The sequence below is a fragment of the Panthera leo genome, chromosome A1 (genome assembly GCF_018350215.1).
Source record: "Panthera leo isolate Ple1 chromosome A1, P.leo_Ple1_pat1.1, whole genome shotgun sequence".
Taxonomy (NCBI): domain Eukaryota; kingdom Metazoa; phylum Chordata; class Mammalia; order Carnivora; family Felidae; genus Panthera; species Panthera leo.
Window position 1 is genome coordinate 10,454,963 of NC_056679.1, and position 8,999 is coordinate 10,463,961.

An 8,999-nucleotide genomic window follows, 5' to 3' on the forward strand; every position below is an offset into this window, starting at 1 on the left:
TATGGGCAGGAACCAGGCAATCCCATAACAAAGGCCCAGAAGATGCTCTCGATGAACAGTAAGTAGTTGAAGAACAATCTAGAACTCAAAGAAGTGCTTAGAGTCACTTATTCCTTCCTGGTTCTATTACTGAATCTGTGTCCATTTAAATAACTTCCATTTCTTAATGATTCTTACTTTCAAAGGTGAAAACTCCACATGACAATCAATCAACAATCATCATTATCAAACTTTTAAGGGGCAGGTGAATTCCTGTCCTGTTAAAACTCTTTTACAGAACAAAAAAGATAAAACTCATCCCAATTAATACGGTGCAGCCACGTTATCAGGCATTAAGAAGGCTGTGGCCAGGTCCCTGTCTTCACTGGTGTCAGGGTCTCTGGAATTAAATGTTGCTTTAAACGATATATTGTAGAAAGAAAACTACAAAATACTCTATCCTATAAAATACATGAAAAAACCTCCTATGTGAACATTAATAAGCTGAGTCCAGGGCTTACTTGCCCAGGTGCTGGCACAGAGAAAGCAGATCTGATACCATCCAGGGATGAGATTTGTTTGGGAAGGTCAGAAAAAAAGGAAGATGGAGAAGAGAGTTTAGAGTTAGAGTTTAGAGTGGGATGGAGACGCTATACCATCAAATTTACAATGCGGAGGGAGGGAAGTGAAAAGAGGTGGGGCTGCTGGAGGCAGCGGGGAAGACCACATTTATGAGCCAGAGGCCACACTGATAGTTCCAAGAGTGAGTCAAGGGTGATACGCCCAGGTAGCATGCACTTCACAGGGCAGGGTCTTTACTGGAAGGTGGAGGAGTAGGGAGTAGGGAGTAGGGAGAAGCATGACCTCATTTCTTGATCTGAGGAATAACAACATGATAATTGTAATGACGGAATACTAATAACTACCATTTCTGGAGTCCTTACTCAGTACCAAGCTGTGATCTATCCTATCTCACTGAACAAGGGTGTGAGAAAATGAGCAGCTTCCTGGCACTGCAGGAGAATTGGTGCCACCAGGAGAGAGCTTGTCACAGTTAAGGTGTGGAAAGGAGGAGGAGGTTCCCAGAGCTGTCTGAGGACACAGGGGAATTTGTAGGTAAAGGGGAGTGCAAGAGGGCAGAATATAAGGACTTCAGAGGAAGGGGGCTGAGTGGGAGGGGGGAAAGGATGAATAACCAGTTGGACGTGTCCCATGCCTTATGCAATAACGGCGGGGGGGGGGGGAGCAGACTTGGGGTACAGGGCATTTAGACTTGATCATTGCTAGGGGTTGATGGGCTCTCTCTAGAGGAAAAACAAAGGACAGTGAAAGATGAATCACGGCCCAGAGAAGAAGTCCAGGTGTGGGGAGTGGAAAGAGGGCAGAGGGCAGAGCAGGGGCAGCTTAGAGAGTCTCTACCTGGTCCTCTTTCAGGGGGGGTTGGAGGCAGAATGGAGAGGAAGGGCTGGAACCTGCCAACGACACTCAGGCCATGAGTAGAGGCATTTTTTTTCCCCCTATTTCTTCAGAGAGTTGGCATCACTGAATATATATATTTATTTTCAGGTTTTCATGAGGAATAAGGCTTCTGGAGGTTCTTGAGCTACTTGGTCTCTACAAATATGTCTTGAGTTCTTACTTGTGCTGTTCGGTGCCACTGGGAGACAAAGACGTGAACAACAGGGCCCATGCGCTCGAGAGACTGAGAGTCTAGTTGAGAAGAAAGGTCATGACAAATCAAATAATATGAAACGTCGATAAGACAAAACAAAGTCATAAGTATATGGCATTTGGGAAATAAAGTCTGTGGATACATAGGTATCTGAATTCAGAGAAAGGAAATAGAGCCAAGTGGTATGGGAAGGTTTGAGAGGGGACGAGAACAGTTGGCACAGGAAGTGAAACAGCATTTGGGCAAGTCGAGGAAAACTGCACTTCAAGCACTGAGCGAGTCATCAGCAAAATTAAGAGAGCAGGTAGCAGAAGGCTCGTGTTGGAGCAGTTGTGGAAAAGGACTAGAGAGGCAGCGAGGCCTGAGTGAGGACGGCCTTGAATGCCGGGATGAAGAGCTAAAGAGGCAGGATATATCCTGTGGGCAGCGAGAAGCCAGGAGGGTATGAGTCTTCACTCTGCTCTCTGTAAGCTTTCTCCTTAGAATATTGTTCTGTAAAACAATTCCATGTGATTAGCTCCAGGATGCCCACCAACAACCGAAAAGAAAAAAAAATCTTTGATTTGGGACCAGGCACTATGCTTTTCAAGGCCAGAGTGTGGTAGTTCTTGGCAACTGCTGTCTTTCGTGGGTGGGGATACAGGAAGAAAAAAAGCACATTCAGAGGCATGCCTAACCTAGATGTGTTTGTTTTCAAATGTTAACCAACTGGTTTCGGAATAGACTGAGAAGGAAAAAAATGCAGTGTGCAAAGCGTGGAGTTTAGGGATCCACAAGAAGAAACAGAACAGGGAATGTGCCGATGGCCGAATGATTCCAACACGGGTGGGTGGACTGGGTATGTTTCAACAGATCTGGTCTTTGTGAGTCCGTGTGGCTTGAGGACAGGCAAGCCTACTGTGTCTGGCTTCAAGCTCCTCATGAGACCACAGCAATATGTTAACCCAAACTGAGAATGATGAACTCCTTCCTTCTTGTGCGTCCGGGTGCATTTATGAGCACGTGGCCATAGAGATAAGGAACTGTCGCGCGCATTTGTGTGTTGAAACACACACTCGATAACCGGCTAATGCTTGGCCTTACGTTGGACCACACGAATAAAGTTAAACCATTCGAGGAGCAAAGGAATGTTTGGTGAAAATAAAATAAAATTCCCATTTGAGGTGTGGACAGTTTAATCCGTAAAGTTAATTATAGGAAAAAGAATAAACAGAGAGTTCTTATATATGCTTCTTAAATTCCATACAGTCATTATGTTGTCACCATCTCTCCTTATTCCTGTTGTGGTCATGTCCTTCCTGGTATTCTGACTTCTAAACAACAGTGACAATTATGCATCCGGAACAAACGTCTTAGAATCCCACCCCACTTCTACATACTATCAGAATGTTTGCAATCTCTCTTTGTTTTTCTATTACTTGAAGCACCAAAGTCAGCATATCTTTTAATTAATCCTGAAGTCTTCAGCTAATAATCAGATCAATTAAATGAGAGAACAAAATACACGTAAAATTGGAAAAAGATAGTTCATTGAGATGGGAAAGCTGAGGTGGGGTGGGGGACACTGACTGAAGTTGTTTATTTAGTAAAGTCTTTTCTCCACCACACATGACATAAAAGTACATGTCAGTTCTGTGGCTGTCCAAAAATGTCTGATTGTTAAGTCAATGAAGATTTTTTGAAAATTATTTGAACTTTAAACACTAAGATTTCCTGGCTATTACGGACAAGCCATTCTATGGAAATGAACACACAATTAGAAGGGCCATGTCTCATCCTTGCTCTGGGGACACTGGATATATTCCCAACATGGGAAAAGCCATTTCTAAACGTCTCATTGAAAGAAGTAGCAAATTCTTATAGTACCCAAAATATTGTCACTTGAAAACGGCCAGGGAATTAACAGCAAATGACCAAGGAATGAATCCATCTCTGGGCACCGCCTCCCAGATCACTCCTGAGCTACTTCTCAAAAGAGTTTATGAACTGAGGTTTAGATTTCTATCAGTATGTTAGATTTGAACCATAAAAAGCATCTCTCAGAGCGCCTGGGTGGCTCAGTCAGTGAAGTGTCCGGCTCTTGATTTCGGCTCAGGTCATGATCTCACGCTTGTGAGATCGAGCCCTGCATTAGGCTCTGTGCTGAGTGTGGAACCTGCTTAAGATTCTCTCTCTCCCTCTGCCCCTCCCCCGCTCACACTCATGCTTTCTCTCAAAAATAAAAGCATATCTCATGCACTTAATAGAGTAGCGGGCTGGGCCTTGGAGATGTTCCTGAGCTCTGTTTCCAGCCACACAATGACAGTGGTCCCCGCTATATGGAAAACCACAGTACACAGACCACACCACCTGAGACAGGCAGCACCATGGGCATGGAAATGGGCATAAGCTACTTTTAACGATCATAGTTCAATGTAAGTAATGAACAAAATGTCTGATGGGGTGGAGGATGGGAGGCCTGGAGGCTCTGGGGAGAGTAGGAGGTGAGCTCTGAGACACAGCGTTGGATGATATATTTAGTTAAAAGGTGAAATTATTACTCCTCTTCTAGGAAATGAGTCAAGGTCTGGAAGAAGAGGTGGAAGTTGTATAACTTGTTGGAGCGACGGGAAAAAGTTTAATAAACTGTGGCGGGAGGCATGAAGACATTTTCCAGGCAAACATTAATGAAGTGAATCTCTCAGGACTAAGGAGCTCCATCCAGCACAAGCTCACCCAGTAGAAATATTATCTTTAAATCTTGCTCAACACTAGATGTTTTAGAACATATTGTACCCTTTGTTTGAGAAGGCCAGTTCATGTGTATCCCCTTTCCTGAATCTCAGGAAGCCTCATGGTTGACACTTCCCCCTTTGCAGGACCCTAGTTTTCCATTCCTCAGCTACACTGGGCCAGTCCATAAATCTAGATGTACTTCCAGTGTTTTCTCTGCACATGCTCTAGAGGGTGCCATTTTACCTCTTGAAACAAAACACTTTTCTCTTTGATCCTTTTGAATGCTCATTAAATGGCAACTACTTTAAAAATAACCTCTGATCATTCCAATTTGATTTTAATCGCTTCCTGCTCTGGACAGGACACCTATGCAGACACCTATAGCATTTTCTACCTATGATGAATTCAACCCATTTCATCCTATATTAGGGTTATCTTCCCTAAACAATCCTCAGTTGCAATATATTATCAAAATTTATGAGTATATAGATTTTTGTTTTTTCTTTGGACCCTTGACTATACCTACCTAGCACAACTCTTACACACAGAATGTGTTTACCAAATATTTGCTGAATGATACTAAAGCAATACTTTCTGAATGACATTGAGTTGATGCTATGAAAATGGTTCCTTTTCTGGAGAACTCCTGTACTGAGAAGTAGGACCAGAGTTTCATACAGCCTGGGATTCTTGGGGCTGGATTTGAAGTGGGGTTAGTATGGACTTGGTTCTCAGATTGCAGAATATGGTGCTAAGGGGGTTCACAAGATAGTGTCCTAGGGTGAAGCCAGATTTGAGAATGAAATGGTTCAAAAGGAGTATCAACCAAAGAGGCAGCAACCAAGAGTCCAACAGCATGGACTACACCGGTTGGGCAGAGAAATGACTAGCAAGTACAATTAAAAGAATCTTCTCGAGGCCCCTGGAGTAAGAATATTGGAATCTGGTTAAAGAATTAAGTGGAATAAACTCTTTGTGACACTTTGCCCCTTTATTTTTCATCCAGTGAGATTTCAAATGTATTTCTTAAGAAATTTATTTATTTTAATAGAGAGAATATGAACATGAGTGGGGGAGAGGCAGAGAGAGAGAGGGAGACAGAGTATCCTAAGCAGGCTCTGCAATGTCAGTGCAGAGCCTGACAGAGGGATCCATGTCATGAACCATGAGATCATGATCTGATCCGAAATCACGAGTCAGACTGAGCCACTCAACTGAGTGAGTCCCACCAACTGAGCCACTCAAACGCCACCATCCAGTGAGATTTCAAACCAGTGTTTGCCCTTGTCTTAGTTCAGATGTCATCAATGTGGCTTGATACAAGTTGTTACCAGTTATTCCGTGGTGGGTCATCTTAATCATCTAGTTAGAATCTGTTTTTCTTAAATTTTCCTTTAATTTCCTTCCTTTAATGTAAGCCTTCAAAAGTGTTCTCCCAATGCGTTATTATTATCTATAACATTCGAAAACCCTGAAAACAGGGGGAGGTTAGCAGCTTTCTCCAACTAGGGTCAGTCTGAGTAAGGTGAACATAACATAGATGACTTTTCCTGTCAGTGACAGTCTGAACTTACCCCACCTCCTAGAATCTGATTATCAGGTTATGTCTCTTGTGACCTTGATTTTTCTGGGGCCTCCGGTTCTAGTGATTATCATGAGGTGTGGCAAAAAGAGTTTTGAAAATAAACATTCAGGCCAAGTCCTACCTTTTTTTCACTGAAAAACTTTATGGTAGAATGTGAGTCTCTCTGAATTTCAGACACCTTGCTTATACAATGGGATAATAATGTCAATGAGCCCAATTTGCAAAATCTTGAGGGTAGTGAATGCTACACAATAAGTCTTTCAGTTTTTTTTTTCCCTTCAATTAGTTAACATTTCTTGTTTGTGAGAAACCTAGGACTGAAGAAGATAGGGGTAATTTCCTCTAAGCGTCTACACTCTCTGCTTCGGGCTGCTTCTCCCATCAGACCAATTTGTCTTGAGAGATAAGTGTTTTTCACAGTTCTAGCAAGACTTTAGAATCTAGAAAAATGTTATAGTGAAATCATAGGCGTCTGTGTCATTCCTTTTTAAGTGTTTCTGTAAAATGAAAATGATGAAAAGCACTAGTTGATGAGGCTGTGCCAAGGATGAAATGGAATACTCTCTGGAAGGGATCTGTACACTGAAAATGGAAATGGTAATTCTAATCCAGACCCAGGAGTGCCTCTTCTGGTCCTGGTCCCAATGAGACCAAGAGAGAAACGGATGGGATAATGTTCCTTGTAGCTCTGATTAACTTTTCAGGCATGTCTGCCCTCTAGTGGCCGTGATCCACAGTCATTTTTATGGAAGGTGTGACCAGAGAGAAACAAGGAGGCTGGTCCGGGTGGATAAAGAACTGTTCAACAGGGAAATCAGCCTTGCCCTCAACCTCCTCCTCCGTAGGAAATATTGTTCCCATCCCTTTTACCTGTCTTCAGTACTGGTACAGTGGAAGGCGCAGGGCTTTGGGAGTGAAGAGACCTGATCCTATCATTTATCACCGACCTGGGCCAGTATATACCTGAACTCCCTGGGTGTCAGTCTCCCCATTTACATGATAGGGAGAATATACCTAATTTGAGAGTTTATACGGAGGTTAAGTGAACTAATTTATGTAAAACAGTGTGCACCATATCTAGCACAATTTAAGCACTTTAAAAAAGTACCTTCAAACTTTATTCCTATTTCTGGGTTCATATTGGCAGGTTACTTGGGTCTGGGGATATATATTTAATCCCTACCCAAATCATCTTAGAGCCTTCTCCAAGAAGCAAGTGCTCTCTTTCTAACCCTTAATAAGGGAAAAGAGTTGCCCTAGAATTTTAAGTTTTATAGAGGGTTAGATAAATCTGCCCATCTAAACTTGTTCTCATTTTGGGTTTCAGCTTTGTGGGTCTATTTGCTGCTTTGACTGGGGACTGATTCTTGCCCACCAGGGCTTTTGAATGAAACACTTTATGAGGCTCTGGCATAAAGGACTGTCTTGTTATCTAGGTATGTACCCAGAATGAGCAGATCTTCAAAAGCAGAGCACAGGTGAAGTTCACTGGGTAACCATTCTCTCCCCTTTCCCTCTGGTCCAACTTTCACATCCTAAACCAAAGGCCAATCAAGCCACCTTCTCTGTGCTTTGTTGAGAAGAGGTGTATATGAGCAACAAGACATAATTTGGTATTCTCAAGGTGGATTTTTTAGTGCTATCACAATCTTTCAAGCGTTTGAAGGGATAGATCCCCAAGTCTCACAGAGGTAACAAACTGAACGACCAAACGCAAGTTAGATTTCCAGTGGTGCACTGTAGTCTGCCAATACCAGTTCACAAGAGCCAATTGTGCCTCTTTTCCCAACTTTGAATTTGGGCGAAGATCTGAAAGGAGGTAAAGGGATGAGCCATTCAGCTATCTGAGAAGAAACTGTTCCACGCAGAAAAACAAATATCTGGCATGTCTGAGAAATATCAAGGAAGCTGGTAGGACTCAAGAATAGTGATCAAGGGGAGGATCTGAGGTCTGAGAGGTAATCATGATTCTGGCTTTTTCTTTGAGATGAAAAGCAGGGTTTGAGTGGAGGATAATCCAACATGGACTCACTCACTCGTAGATGAGTCCACGCATTTTGTCCCAAACAACTAGAAGGATCAAGTTGCCATGACTAAGGGGGAAGACTATGTGAAGAGCGGGTTTTGAAAGGATAGTTAGGAAGTGGATTTTGGACGCTGTAAGTCTGAGATGCCAACTAGATATCCAAGAGGAGACGTCAGTTTGATATTTGATACCATGACCTAGAAATTAAGGAAAAAATTCAGGCTTGAAGTAAACATATAAAATTCTTCAGCATAGTTAAAGCCAAGACATTAGATGAGATCACCAAGGAGATGAGTATAGATAGTGAAGAGATCCAAATACTAAGCTCTGAGGCACTCCAATGCTTAGAGATCATGGAAGAGAGGAAGAATCATCAAAGGAGATTAAAGAGGACTAGGACTAGGCAGTAAAATCAAACGAGGGAGTCAAGGGAATAAAGTGAATAGGGAGTGATCAACTGTCTCAGATGTTATTGACAGGTCAAATAATATGAGGACATAGAATTGACTGTTTAGCTTGGCAACATGGAGGTCATTATTGACGTTGACAAAGCAATTTTGGTAGAGTGTCCTATATCTAGATTATAAAATCAATATTGCAGCTTATTAATTTACTTATATTTCCTTCTATACCAGTGATATAGCAAGCATATCACTTCTTCTTAGGTGGTCTCACTTATTTTTGTGTCCTGATATACAGTAGGTACTCAATGAATGTTTGTGGAATATGTAAATATATGAAAAGGAATATTTCAGGCTTTGACCTAGGATATCACCCCAGAACTTCTGGACCAGAAAAAGATCTGTCACTAGACAAGATTATACTTGAATCACCCAGGGACGTAAATGGCCACTTATCCCATTTTTAATAGCATTCTCATTCCATAAGGCTCACTTTTGCATATCACCATCACCGTCATCATCATCATCATCATCATCCAATAACCATTCTGTCAATTCTTCCTTCACAGTTCATTTTAGAGTGAGTGTTCTACCTTTACTTACCAACTTCTCATATACCTC